At 39.4% G+C, this 13,705-nt stretch overlaps 1 pseudogene; it reads right to left on the bottom strand.

Moving 5' to 3' along the window:
- Positions 1-11,757, bottom strand: part of LOC139000667 (adiponectin receptor protein 1 pseudogene) — a 63,228-nt pseudogene extending 51,471 nt beyond the window's left edge.
- Positions 11,758-13,705: the final 1,948 nt, after the last annotated feature.

Raw genomic sequence — 13,705 nt, 5'->3', positions numbered from 1 at the left:
AGTCCCACACGGTGCTTACACCCACTGTTGGTGCCCAGTGCTGGCCCTAATCACTCGGCAGTGTGAGTGGGTGTGAGAGGTGGCTGATGGCCCCAATTGGCCTGATGGCTTCTCCACATCCCCCGCTCCTGAGCAGCGATTGGGGAAGCAGTCGCTGCTTGCACCTGCTGTCAGTGCTGGCTCCACTAGCACCCAATGCTGCCGCTGGCCCCAATCACTCCAAGCCATCAGCAGGTGCAACTAGAACTGATCCCATCAGCGTGTGGAAGCTGTGGTGGTGGGAGCAGGGCTGCTGGCAAACAGGGAACAGGGTGCCATGGTGGGAGGGATTGCACAGGGGCATGGAGAATGAGCCAAGACTTTCCCCTGTGCCCACTACACCTTTCATGGCCAATAGTTCCTTTCAAGGTGCATGAATTCGTGCACTGGGCCCCTAGTACATATCCTACATAATAAAAGGCTAATATGCAAATAGACCAAATGGTGGAACAACCAAACAACTGAACAACCAGTTGCTATGATATGTGCTGACCATCAGGGGGTGTGTGTGGAATATGGTAGGCATTGGCAGTGGCAGGATGGTGGATCAGGTGACCAGTGGTGCCAGACCAAGGCGAGGTACCATTTGCTGTCACTGGGGCGAGGCTCTGGTGGTTACTGAAAATTCTTTGCTCCAGCAAGCTGTGGTCCCACTGGTGCACGCACTCATTGCCAGTGCCAGCCCCACTCACACCTGCAGCTGGCACCAACCCTACTTGCAAATGCTGGTGGCATCAGCCCTAATTGCTCTGCACCATCAGTGGGTGTGAGTGGGGCTGGTGCCATCAGCATGTGGGAGCAGTGGCAGTGGGAGTGGGGCTGCCAGCAGACAAGAGACCAGGGTCCATGATGGGAGGGGCCACGAGGGGGTGCAGAAGATATGTCGAGACCTGCCCTTGTTCCTATTGCAGCCTCGCAGCCCAGTTTCTTCTAAGGTGCACAAATTCGTGCACTGGGCCCCTACTACAAATATAAGAAAAGTGACATGGTTATATAAGCATTATAGAAATCTTAGAACAATGACAATTATTTTGAGTAGTGGAATATTTATGCAGGTTGAATCTAATTTGCTGCTTATGTTATTTTTTGTACTTCTAAGATTGTTTTCTGGTCTATTGGTTCTGAAAGAGGTATTCTTTATCCCTTATTGAAAGAGGTGTGATCTATCTACTAATATGAAAGTGAATTTCTGTGCTTTTTCTTGTAGTTCTGTGTAATTTGAATTTATGTTATTACATAAGTGCCTGTGAATTTGTATCTTCTTAGAAAATTGAACTTATTAATATGAAGTGTTCTTTATTTCTATGAATGCTCTCTGCCTTCAGATCTACTGTATATTATTATACAAATTCCACTTGGGGCATGTTTGCATAATATATCTTTTCAAATTCTTTTACTTTCAACCACTTTGTACCCTTATATTTTAGGTAGCTCCCAGTGTTGTATGTTATTATCAGCAGCTATGAAAATCCATAAGGAATTTATTTTAGTGGAGGATGTGATTAGAGGTCCAATATTTTTTTCCATTAGTTGCCCCAATACTATTGATTGTACTATGCATATTCTTTTCTCTGATCTGAGAAGACACCTTTATCATACAACATTTACATACAGATTTGTGTCTATTACTGGATCTTCTGTTCTTTTCAGCAGTTTGTCTATTTACAAGGTCTTACCGTACTGTTTTATTTATTGCAACTTTATAACACAATACATTTTGATATCTGGTCAGGCTAGCTTCTACTAATTACTTTGCTTTAGAGAATGTTCCTTCATTCTCCCTTACTTTTTAACGGGTAAATTTTAAAAAACTCTTTAAAAGTTTTCAAAGATATTGCTGACATTTATTCTATGTCACAATAACTTTTGGACAACTTTGGAATATTGGCATTATTTTATACTAGAGGCCTGTTGCATGAAGAGATTCATGCAATAGGCCTTCCCTTCCCTTGACTACTGACACCAGGTTTCCTCTGGCACCCGGGACCCTGTCCTTCGCTCTGGCTGGGCTCCGTCCAGAGCCCCCGCCCCAGCCATCAGGCTTCGCTGCTCTGCTGATCCCAGGGCCATGAGGCCTCGTGGCTCTGCTGATCCCAGGGTCGGGAGATCCTTGTAGCTCCGCTGATCCCAGGGCCGTGAGGCCTCGCTGGGGCCGTTTGGCTTCACTCCACCGCTTGGAACCTACATATGCAAATTAACCGCCATCTTTGTTGGCAGTTAATTTGCATATCACCCTGATTAGCCAATGGGAAGCGTAACGAAGGTATGGTCAATTACCTTTTTTGTCTTTTATTAGACAGAATGTTTTCTATTCAAGATGACAATGTTACTTTGTGTTTTTTCAGTTTCTTTTATGTGGGAAGCATTTTAATATTTTATTCAAGCCAATCCTGAATATTCTTGTTAAGGTTATTTCTAGGCATTTTATAGGTTTTGTTGGTATTGTCTTTTCATTGATTACACATTTAACTTATTGTTTATAACTATAAAGACTATGTACTTGTGCTTGACAACTTCTACTTTAAGATCCTCTTGGGGAGGTGACTATGTTAATAGAAATCCTTGTGTGTCTTTTTTTCCTGTTTTGTTTTTTAATATGTTTTTATTGATTTTAGATAGAGGTGAAGGGATATTGATAAATTGGCTGCCTTCTGTAGGGCCCTTATTTGGAATCAAGCCACAGAATCTGTAACCTCTTGGTTCATAGGTTGATACTCAATCACTGAGCCACCTTGGCCAGGCAGTAAGAAAACCTTGTATAATATATAGGCAGGTTCTTTGAAACTAGACAAAAGTCTTAATGTCTCCAAATGCTCAAATTGCAAGTTCCTATTAGTAAAAAATTCTTAAAATAACTTGAAGGTTTATTTTAGTGGTAATTTAGAGTGTAAAGTATGTTTTTAAATTTCCCAATTTAAACACAACATGGCTTATGTTAAATATACAGGTTTCCAAAGCTGAATGTCCTCTTTTGGAGGTCAGATTTCTAGCTTGAAGTAGAAAAACAACTTTCTAAAACTTCTAGCAGCCCAGCTGGTGTGGCTCCATGGTTGAGCATGGACCTCAGGGTTTGATTCCCAGTCATGGCACATGCCCAGGTTGTGGGCTTAATCCCAGGTAGGGGGCATGCAGGAGGAAACCTGTCAAATTCTCTGTCATCATTGATGTTTCTGTATCTATCACCCATCATCAATCTGAAATCAATGAAAGCATATTTAAAAAAAACCTATGCAAGAACCACTACTATTTTGATAATCTGTGACTTGTTGAACAAAATTTTATGATTATTTTATTTCATCCTTTTAATCCTCACCTTGGGAAATGTGTGTTTTTAAAATACATTTTGAAGAGAGTGGAAGGGAGAGAGAGGCAGAGGAAGAGGGGGGGGGGGGAGAGAGAGAGAGAAAAAGAGAGAGAGAGGAAGACATCAACTTCAAAGAAAAATGATCAGTTGCCTTCCATTAGGCACTTTGACTGGGAATCAAACCTGATCACAGGACAATGATTCAACCAATTGATCCCCCTAGCCAGGCTTATGATTATTTACAGTGCACTGTTTTAATTTAGAAAAAAAAAGTTTTATATAAAACAGTATAGTCTGGCCTGGTTGGTGGGTTCAGTGATTGAGTATTGACCTATGAACCATGGAGGTCATTGTTCCATTCCCAGTCAAGAAACATGCCGGAGTTTGGGGTTCAATGCAGGAGAGAGCTGGTTAATGATTCTCATCATTGATGTTTCTGTCTCTCCCTACTTCTCCCTTCCTCTCTCTGAAATCAATCTATCTATCTATCTATATAAAAGTCTAAATGACTGTTAGGACCCAATAACCAGAATGACCAGTCGCTATGATGCCCACTGACCACTAGGGTGCAGATGCTCATCACAGGAGCTGCCCCTTGGTGGTCAGTGCTCTCCCATAGCCAACCTCTACTGGCCAGCCACCCTCCCACAGTCCTCCTGCTCCACCAGCCAGCAGGCCCCAATCGCCCAATGGGGCCTGCCAGCCAACCTCCCATGGTCTTCCCTGCTGCTGGCCAGGCCCTGGGTTGGAATAGGAAACCAAGGATGGGTGGCAGCATACGCGGCCCATTTCCCAGGAAAGACAAGGGCTGGCCCCCTCTTTGGGTCCAGTGGTAAACCTCCTGAGGTGCCTTTCCCTTTCCCTCCTCCTGGCTGGCAGGCCCTGCCCTGCCTGCTGCTCACCTGCTATGGTAGCATCATGGTGGGAAGGGAATGAGATGGGAGGGAGGCAGGGAAGGGTGAGATGGGGGCACTGCATTCATTCCTTTTGCACGCGTCCTGTCAACCATTGCCTCCTCTCAATTCCTTTGGGGCCCAGGCTGGAATATGGAACTGGGATGGGTGGCAGCTGAATTAGCCCCTTTTCTATGCAGGCTGAGGGCTGGCTCCATCCTTGCAGCCAGGGGCCAACCTCCTGCCATCCCTCCCTCATCCCTCCCTCTGGCTGGCAGGCTCTGGTGGAGGTGCAGAGGTAAGGGAAGGAGGAGGGCAGGAGGCATGGAACGCTGCAGTGGAGGGGTGCTGAAGGTGGTGACCAGGCCCAATTGGTCTGGCCCTGATAGGCCCTAGGCTTTGGGGTCCTGATAGGGATGTCAAACTGGAGACTTTCCAGCTTTATTTTTTTAAATATGTGCATTTAAGGCTGAAAGGTTTTTTGTAAGTTTTGGCATGTAGTATTTTTATTATCATCCCATTGAAATAATTTCCTAACTCCAATGATGATTTGGGGAGTGGTAGGGTTTAAAAGTGTATTTCATAAATTGTAAATATAAAAATATTTTAGGTACCTTCGGTTCCTGATTTGTAGATTAACTACAAGGACAACAAGAAACATATGTATAAGATTCCAGTCCTTTGTAATTTGTTGAAAATTACTTCATAGTACAATACAGTCACATTAATAAAATGTTCCAGATGTGCTTCCAGGAATAACACCCTAATGCAGGTCAGCAGGAAAAGGGATTATCTCTGAATGTTGAATGGAATGTTATATTTTAAAATCTAAGAACTTTCCAGTTCCCTTTTATACTGAATTCAACATTAAATGCAATTAGAACAAGAAACATACTCTATATAATTTCAATCCTTTGAAGTTTTTTTGAAACTTGCTTCATGTGAGGTATGGTCAGTTTAAAAAATATGCCAAGTTGTTTCTCTGCTGCCATTTCGTGTGCATTTCATGAATAACACCTCAGTGCTGTTCAGGAAAAGTTGTTAGGTTTAGTGGATTATTTGAATGTTGAATGCAATTTTATGCTCTTGATATTGAAGTTTTGGACACCCTTTTTTAGTGAGTGTATTGATTCTGAAAGAAGTTTGCTCTGTCCCTGAGGGAGGGAGGTGTGATAAATCTCTTATGAGTATAAATTTGTCTATTTTTCCTTATGGCTTTCTTCTATATACTCTGAGTTTATGTTATTAAGTTCATGTGAATTTTGATTTGCATGGTAAATTGAACTTATTGATATGAAGTGCTATTTTTGATATTTAGTAACTTTTTTGTTCAAGTCTACTATGTAATTTTAGGGGGGGTTATGGTTGCATAATACACAGTGGGGAAAAATAGGTTTATAATTGATTGTATGGAAAATAATACAATAATTTTTAAAAAATAATTCTTTATTGGTGAAAAGTATTACATATGCCCTGTTCACACCCCCACCCCATTGACTTCCTCCAATCCTCTCCTATACCCCTCCCTAGGTCCTTGGGTGATTACCTCCCACCCACCCACTCTCCACCACCTTCCTTCTGAGATTCCCCATTCTGTTCCATGCTTCTAGGTCTCTGGATCCACTCCATTCATCAGTTTATTTTGTTACTTAGATTCCACATAAGGGTGAGATCATGTGATACTTGTCTTTCTCTGACTTACTTATTTCACTTGCATGATACTCTCCTAGTCGCCCCGCCCCCCCCCCCAAGCTGTCTCAAAGGGTAAGATAATCTTTTTTACTGCTGTGTAGTATTCCATGGTATAAATGTACCACAGACTTTTCATCCACTTATCTACTGACTAGAGGTCTGGTGCAGGGATTCATACTCTGGTGGGGGGTGTGGCCTGCGGGGCTTGGCCCACTGTGGGAGCGTCTCTCATCCTGGGCAGCCCAGTGCTGCCATACATCCCAGTGAGCCAAGTGGCACTCCCACTGTGGGAGCGCACTCACAACCAGGGGGCAGCTCCTGCATTGGGCATCTGCCCCCTGGTGTTCAGTGTGCATCATAGTGACTGGTCGACTGGTCATTCTGGTCATTCTGCCTTTCGGTCACTGAACTTTCTCAAGATTGCTGCAGTTTTTCAGGGTCTTTTGATTCCATATAAATTTTTGGATCATTTGTTGTAGATCTCTGAAATAGGATGTTGGTATTTTAATAGCTGGTATTTTATGTGATGTATCACATGTATTAATTTAATAGAGATTGCATTGAATGTGTAGATTGCCTTGTGGAGATTGGACATTTTAATGATGTTAATTCGACCAGTCCATGAATGCATTATATTCTTTCACTTGTTTCTTTCTTCTTCTATCTCTTTTTTCAACATCCTGTGGTTCTCCAAGTACAGGATTTTACCTTCTTGGCAAATTTATTCCTAAGTATCTTAATTTTTTTGTTGTTGTTGCAATGGATAATGGGAGGTTTTTTCAGTTTCTCTTTCTGATAATTAATTATTTGTGTATAAAAAGCCATCAATTTTGTATTCTGTTTACATTGCAAAATTCATTTATTAAATCTAGTAGGTGTGTGTGTGTGTGTGTGTGTGTGTGTGTGTGTAATCTTTCTTTAGAGTTTTCTATATACAATATCATGGTATCTGAAAATAATGAGAGTTTTACTTCCTCCTTTCAAATGTGGATGCCTTTATATATTTTCTTCTTGCCTGAATCCTGGAACTTCCAGTACTATGTTGAATAAGAATATTGAAAGTGGACATCCCTATTTTGTTTCTGTTCTTAGGGGAAATGGTTTTAGATTTTTCCCATTGAGTATGATATTGGTTTTAGGTTTGTCATATATTGCCTTTTCATGTTGATATATCCTCCCTCTAGTCCCACTTTGCTGAGAGTGTTTATCAAAAATAGGTGTTGAAGTTTATTGAATGCTTTTTCTGCATCTATTGATATGATCATGTGATTTTGAATTTCAATTTATGTGATGTATCACATTTATTAATCTGTGAATATTGTACCATCCTTGTGTCCCTGGAATAAATTCCACTTAGTTATGGTGTATAATCTTTTTAATATATTGCTGAATCCAGTTTGCTATTATTTTGTTGAGGATTTTAGTATCTGTGTTCATCAGGGATATTGGCCTGTAATTCTCTGTCTTTATCTGGTTTTGGAATTAATACAATGCTGGCCTTATACAAAGAGCTTGGAAGTGTTCCTTCCTCTTGGATTTTTTGGAATAATTTGAGGAGTTTAGGTGTTAGTTTTTCTTTGAATGTTTGATAAAACTCTCCTGTGAAGCTGTCCGGACCTAGGCTTTTGTTCATTGGGAGTTTTTTGTTTTGTTTTGTTTTGTTTTGTTTTTACTGCTTCTATTTCATCAGTTGTTATTGGCCTATTCAGGTTTCCTGATTCTTCCTGATTCAGTTTTGGGAGACTGTATTTTTCCAGAAATTTTTCTTTTTCATCCATATTGTCCAGCATTTTGCATATAGCAGCTCATAGTATTTTCTTACAAACGTTTTTTATTTCTGTGGTGTCAGTAGTTACTTCTTCACTTTCATTTCTGATTTTATTTATTTGGGTTCTTGCTCTTTGTTTCTTGATGAGTCTGGCTATTGGTTCATCAAGTGTGTTTACCCTTTCAAAGAACCAGCTCTTGCCCTAACTGGTTTGGCTCAGTGGATAGAGCGTCGGCCTGTGGACTGAAAGGTCCCAGGTTCGATTCCGGCCAAGGGCATGTACCTTGGTTGCGGGCACATCCCCAGTAGGAGGTGTACAGGAAGCAGCTGATTGATGTTTCTCTCTCATAGATGTTTCTAACTCTCTATCCATCTCCTTCCCTCTCTGTGAAAAATCAATAATAAAAAAAAAGAACCAGCTCTTGGTTTCATTGATTCTTTGTATTGTTTTTTTCAGTCTCTATGTAATTTATTTATGCTCTATATTATTTCCTTCCTTCTACTCTGGCTTTTTTTGTTGTTGTTCTCTTTCTAGTTCTTTAAGTTGTAGAAATTAAATAGTTTATTGTTGATTTTTCTTTTTGTTTTTTTTTTGGTAGGCCTGTAGAACTATGAACTTCCTTCTCAGGATTGCTTTTGCTGTGTCCCAGAGATTTTAGGTTATTTTGTGTTCATTTTCATTTGTTTCCAGGAAGTTTTTTAAAAATTTCTTTCTTGATCTTATTGGAAACCCACTCATTGTTTAAAAACATTCTATTTAGATTCTATGTGTTGGATTGTTTTGGAGTATTTTTATTCCAGTTGATTTCTAATTTTATGTAATCTGAGAAGATGTTTAATGTCATTTCAATCTTCTTGAACTAATAGAGATTTGTTTTGTGTCCTAACATATGATCTATCTTTGTAAACGACCCATGTGCATGTGAGAAGAATGTATATTCTGCCACTTTGGGGTGCAATGTTCTGTTAATGTCAATGATTATAACTCAGCTACTAAGTTGGGCTTCATTTGTTAATTTTGGGTGAATGTTCTCTGAGTTAGTTGTATTTCCAGTTTGGTATTGGGATGAAGTGCCAGACAGGTTTGCCTATTCAACTGCAATTTTCTCCTCTGAGATTTTTTTCCTTTTATTGTAGTTGATTTCTAACTTCATATCAATGTGATCCAAGAAGATGCTTGGTATTATATTAATTGTCCTGAATTTGTATAAGCCTCTTTTGTGACCTAAAATGTGATCTATCTTTTAGAATGTTCCGTGTGCTCTTGAGAAAAATGTACATTCTGTTGCTTTGGAGTGAAGTGTTCTGTACATATCAGTTAGATCCAATTGATCTAGTATGTCATTTAATGCCTTGTTTCCTTGTTAATTTTTTGTCTGATAGATCTGCTCAGTGGTGTAGGTGGAAAGTTAAATTCCCCTACTATTACTGTATTACTGTTCATATCTCCCTTAAAGTCCATAAAGATTATTTTTAGGAACTTGAATTCTCTTGTATTGGGTGCAGATATGTTTAGATGGGTTATATTTTCTTATTGGATCAATCACTTTAATATTATATAGTGGCTTTCTTTGTCTCTCTTTTTTTTATTAGTTAAGGTATTACAAATGTGTCCACATCTCCCCCATTAACTCCCAACCTCCCCCCACCTCGCACACTCATGCTCCCATCCCCCTATTGTCCATGTCCATTGGTTTGGCTTATATATGTGTATACAAGTCCTTCAGTTGATCTCTTCCCCTTACCCCTGCCCTCCCCTACTTTCCTTCTGGGGATTGATAGCCTGATTGCTGTTTCTCAGTCTTTGGATCTGTCCCTTTTCATCAGTCTATGTTCTCTATAATCCACAAATGAGTGAGATCATGTAGTATTTATCTTTCTCTGACTGGCTTATTTCACTTAGCATAATGCTCTCCAGTTCCATCCATGCTGTTGCAAAAGGCAAGAGTTCCTTCTTTTTTACTGCAGCATATTATTCCATTGTGTAGATGTACCAGAGTTTTCTAATCCACTCATCTGCTGATGGGCACTTTGGCTGTTTCCAAATCTTAGCTATGATGAATTGTGCTGCTATGAACATAGGGGTGGACATATCCTTTCTGATTGGCATTTCTGGTTTCCTCAGATATATTCATAGAAGTGGGATGACTGCGTAAAATAGAAGTTCCATTTTTAGTTTTTTGAGGAAGCTCCATTCTGTTCTCCACAGTGGCTGCACCAGTCTGCATTCCCACCAGCAGTGCAGAAGGGTTCCTTTTTCTCCACATCCTCTCCAACACTTGTTGTTTTTTGAGTTGTTGATGATAGCCATTCTGACAGGTGTGAGATGATAACACATTGTCATTTTGATTTGCATCTCTTGTATAATTAGTGACTTTGAGCGTGTTTTCATATGTCTTTCGGCCTTCTGTATGTCTTCTTTCGAAAAGTGTCTGTCTCGGTCTGTTGCCCATTTTTTTATTGGATTGTTCATCTTCCTTTTGTTAAGATTCATGAGATCCCTGTAAATGTTGGAGATTAAACCATTATTGGTGATATCATTGGCAAATATGTTCTCCCATGTGGTGGGTCTTCTTGATATTTTGTTGATGGTTTCCTTTGCTGTGCAAAACTTTTAATTTTGATGTAGTCCCATTTGTTCATTTTCTCTTTAGTTTCCATTGCCCTAAGAGCAGTATCAGAGAAGAAATTCCTTCGGCAAATGTTGGCAATTTCGCTGCCTGTGGATTCCTCTAGTATTTTTATGGTTTCCCGTCTTACATTTAAGTCTTTTATCCATTTTGAGTTTATTTTTGTGTATGGTGTGAGTTGGTGGTCTAGTTTCATCTTTTTGCATGTATCTGTCCAATTTTCCCAACACCATTTATTGAAGAGACTGTCTTGATATATTGTATGCTCTTGCCTCCTTTGTCGAATATTAATTGGGCATAGTGGTTTGGGTCAATTTCTGGGTTCTCTATTCTATTCCATTGATCTATATGTCTGTTCTTATGCCAGTACCAAGCTCTTTTAAGAACAGTGGCTTTGTAATACAGTTTGATATCTGGTATTGAGATCCCACCTACTTTGTTCTTCTTTCGCAGGATTGCTGTAGCTATTCAGGGTCTTTTTTTTTTATTCCCGATGAATTTTTGGAATGTTCCTTCTAGATCTGTGAAATATACCATTGGTAATTTAATGGGGATTGCATTGAATCTATAGATTGTTTTGGGTAGTATGGACATTTTGATGTTGTTGATTCTACCAATACATGAACACAGTATGTTCTTCCATCTGTTTATGTCTTCCTCTATCTCTTTTTTCAACATCCTGTAGTTTCTTGCATATAAATCTTTTACCTCCTTAGTTAAGTTTATTCCTAGGTATACTAATTTTTTTGGTGCGATGGTAAATGGGATTGCTTTTTTAGTTTCACTTTCTGTAAGTTAACTATTGGAGTCAAGAAATGCCATGGATTTCTTAGCATTAATTTTGTATCCTGCTACATTGCCGAATTCATTTATTAAGTCTAATAATTTTTTGATGGAGTTTTTAGGGTTCTCTATCTACAGTATCATGTTATCTGCAAATAAGGACAGTTTTACTTCTTCTTTTCCAATCTGGATTCCTTTTATTTCTTCTTCTTGTCTGATCGCAACGGCTAGTACTTCCAGTACTATGTTGAACAGGAGTGGTGAGAGGGGGCATCCCTGTCTTGTTCTTGTTTTTAGGGGGAATGGTTTTAGTTTTTGCCCATTGATTATGATGTTGGCTGTGGGTTTGTCATATATGGCTTTTATTATGTTGAGGTATGATCCCTCAATTCCTATCTTGCTGAGAGTTTTTATCAAGAAAGGGTGTTGGATTTTGTCAAATGATTTTTCCGCATCAATTGATATGACTATGTGGTTTTTTTCTCTCAATTAGTTTATGTGATGTATCACATTTATTGATTTGCGGATATTGTACCATCCTCGCATCCCTGGGATAAATCCTACTTGGTCATGGTGTATGATCTTTTTGATGTAGTGCTGGATCCGATTTGCTAGGATATTGTTGCGGATTTTGGCATCTATGTTCATGTGGGATATTGGGCTATAATTCTCTTTCATTGTGTTGTCTTAATCTGGTTTTGGTATTAGGGTGATGCTGGCTTCATAGAATGAGCTGGGAAGTGTTCCTTCCTCTTGAATCTTTTGACATAGTCTGAGGAGGATAGGTTTTAGTTCTTCCTTGAATGTTTGGTAAAACTCCCCTGTGAAGACATCTGGCCCCAGGCTTTTGTTTGCTGGAAGCTTTTTGATGACTGCTTCGATTTCCTCCATAGTTATTGGCCTATTGAGATATTTAGATTCATCCTGATTAAGTTTTAGAAGGTTTTATTTTTCTAAGAATATGTCCATTTCCTCCAGGTTGTCTAGTGTGTTGGAGTAGAGTTGTTCATAGTATTTTCTAACAATCCTTTGTATTTCTGTGGGGTCTGTTGTTATTTGTCCTCTTTCATTTCTGATTTTGTTTATTTGGGTCCTCTCTCTTTGTTTCTTGGTGAGCCTGGCTAGAGGTTTATCAATCTTGTTCATCCTTTCAGAGGGCCAGCTCTTGGTTTTGTTGATCTTTTGTATTGCTTTTTTTTTTGGTCTCTATGTTGTTTATCTCCACTCTGATCTTTGTTATTTCCTTTCTTCTTCTTACACAGGGCTTTTCTTGTTGCTCTCTTTCCAGCTCTTTGAGTTGTAGAGTTAGGTTATTTATTCTCATTGTTTCTTGTTTCTTGCAGTAGGCTTGAAGAGCTATGAACTTCCCTCTCAAGACTGCTTTCACTGTGTCCCATAGGTTTTGGATTGTTGTATTTTCATTGTCGTTTGTTGCTATGATGTTTTTTTATTTCTTCTTTGATCTCTCTGGTAACCCAGTCATTGTTTAATAGCATGCTATTTAGTTTCCATGTGTTTGTGTGTTTGATTTTTTTGGATTGTTTTTGTTGTAGTTGATTTCTAGTTTTATGCATATGTAGTCTGGAAGATGCTTGATATGATTTCAATTTTCTTGAATTTGAAGAGACTTTGTCTGTGACCCAATATATGGTCTATCTTTTTTGTTTTTTCCTCTTTTATTTTTATTTTTGTTAATCCTAACTTGAAGATATTTTTTTCTTTTTTTTATTGCTAAAAGTATTATAAAGGGTATTACATATGTGTCCTTCCCAACCCCCCCAACCCCCGCCATTGACAATCCCCTGGCCTCCCTTGTCCCCCAGTGTCTTATGTCCATTAGTTATGCTTATATGCATGCATACAAGTCCTTCGGTTGATCTCTTACCCCCCCTCCCTCCTGCCTCCCAACCCTCCCCGGCCTTCCCACTGCAGTTTGACAATCAGTTTGAGGCAGCTCTGCCTCTGTATCTATTATTGTTCAAAAGTTTATAATGCTCTTTAATATCCATGAATGAGTAAGATCATGTGGTATTTTTCCTTCATTGACTGGCTTATTTCACTTAGCATAATGCTCTCCAGTTCCATACATGCCATTACAAATGGTAAGAGTTCCTTCTTTTTAACAGCAGCATAGTATTCCATCGTGTAGATGTACCACAGTTTTCTAATCCATTCATCTACTGATGGGCACTTAGGCTGTTTCCAGATCTTAGCTATGGTGAATTGTGCTGCTATGAACATATGGGTGCACATATCCTTTCTGATTGGTGTTTCTGGTTTCTTGGGAAATATTCCTAGAAGTGGGATCACAGGGTCCAATGGGAGTTCCATTTCCAATTTTTTGAGGAAACTCCATACTGTCTTCCATAGTGGCTGTACCAGTCTGCATTCCCACCAACAGTGCACAAGTATTCCTTTTTCTCCACATCCTCTCCAGCACTTGTTGTTTGTTGATTTGTTGATGATAGCCATTCTGACAGTTGTGAGATGATACCACATTGTTGTTTTGATTTGCATCTCTTGGATGATTAGTGACTTTGAGCATGTTTTCATATGTCTCTTGGCTTTCTGAATGTCCTCTTTTAAAAGGTGTGTA

This window comes from Myotis yumanensis, unplaced genomic scaffold (genome assembly GCF_028538775.1).
Source record: "Myotis yumanensis isolate MYYU_CA2020_CCGP unplaced genomic scaffold, mMyoYum1.0.hap1 SCAF_24, whole genome shotgun sequence".
In the NCBI taxonomy this organism is placed as follows: domain Eukaryota; kingdom Metazoa; phylum Chordata; class Mammalia; order Chiroptera; family Vespertilionidae; genus Myotis; species Myotis yumanensis.
This window is presented reverse-complemented; position numbering and strand designations above follow the sequence as displayed.